The sequence below is a fragment of the Maniola jurtina genome, chromosome 12 (genome assembly GCF_905333055.1).
Source record: "Maniola jurtina chromosome 12, ilManJurt1.1, whole genome shotgun sequence".
Taxonomy (NCBI): Eukaryota; Metazoa; Arthropoda; class Insecta; order Lepidoptera; family Nymphalidae; genus Maniola; species Maniola jurtina.
Window position 1 is genome coordinate 2,549,956 of NC_060040.1, and position 1,308 is coordinate 2,551,263.

A 1,308-nucleotide genomic window follows, 5' to 3' on the forward strand; every position below is an offset into this window, starting at 1 on the left:
TAAAAGACTACACAATAATATTATCTCTAGCATTTAAAGCAACGTAAAAAAAATATTTGGTATGAGAATCATCAGAATCGGTCTACGCGTTTAGTCTCTAGAGCGGCGGCGCCGCGCCGCAAAGGATTCGCACGGGTGGCTTACCTATAATTTTCGCAGGGATCTCTAATTTATTTGTAAATAAAATATAGCCTATGCCACTCAGGGATAATATTTAATTCATCCAAGGGAAAATGTAGCTTTCTACTGGTGAAAGAATTTTCAAAATCGTTTCAGTAGTTCCAGAGATTACTTCCTACAAACAAACTTACAAACTTTAGCTCTTTATAATATAAGTACCTACTCATAGATAAACACTCATCGCGTTGCGCAGTCGTGTAATAAACTGTAAAAGAACGAGTATAAATAGCTGATTTTACACGCGCGGGGAGTGACTGTTTTACGATAAAACTGTGGTATTAATCTTAAAATATCTTTTTGTAATAAAAAAATTAAACAATTTTTTTTTAAATAATGGTTTCCAAATTTACGCATGTTACGTCAAAATATTAAAATTATTTTAATTTAATGGTTATTAATATTACTTTATAGGAATACATATGAAAATTTCATCTAGAAATATCAATCCGGTATGGTCTAGTGGCTAGGATACTTGGCTCTCACCCAAGAGGCTCGGGTTCGATTCCCGGTACCGGAAATAGCTTTTTTCAACTTTTTACTTTTTTAAATTTTACTTTTTGAACTCTTTCTTTACACAATATTTAAGATTTTCGTAATTTGACATACTTGCCGCTAATCCTTAAATGTTACTTAAAACAGCTTACCTAAGTAAGACAAGTATGAGTTAATATTATTATCTTGGTCGCTTGTTAGAAAATCCATACTTAACATTATAAATGCGAATGTCTGTCTGTCTGTCTGCTACGTTTTCACGACCCAACCGCTGAACCGATTTCAATGAAATTTGATACAGACTTGGATATCCCGGGGTAGGACATAGGCTACTTTTTATTCCAGAAAATCAAAGAGCCCCACCAAGATTTAAAAAAACCACGCGGGTGAAGCCGCGGGCATCCTCTAGTTATAAAATAAGTAAAGTGTTACTTAAATAATAAATCCTTTCTTAGGTAATTAAATTCTATCTTTTTCAGGAGCGTTAACTCTACACACATAAATTAGTCTGTTAGAATCATTTATTATTACTTTGTCTGTTTGAATTATATCAGAAGCTTTATAAAGCTTTTTTGGAACATAGCTAAAAGACATAACCCTCCTTTTGGGCTTCGCTGCAGTCGGGTAAACACTGAC

The 1,308-nt window shown here is 33.6% G+C and overlaps 1 non-coding gene across 1 annotated transcript; it reads left to right on the forward strand.

Annotated features, from left to right (window-relative positions):
- The first annotated feature begins 625 nt into the window (after positions 1–625).
- Positions 626–697, forward strand: Trnae-cuc. The gene has a single exon. It is a non-coding gene; the product is annotated as a tRNA-Glu (tRNA).
- Positions 698–1,308: the final 611 nt, after the last annotated feature.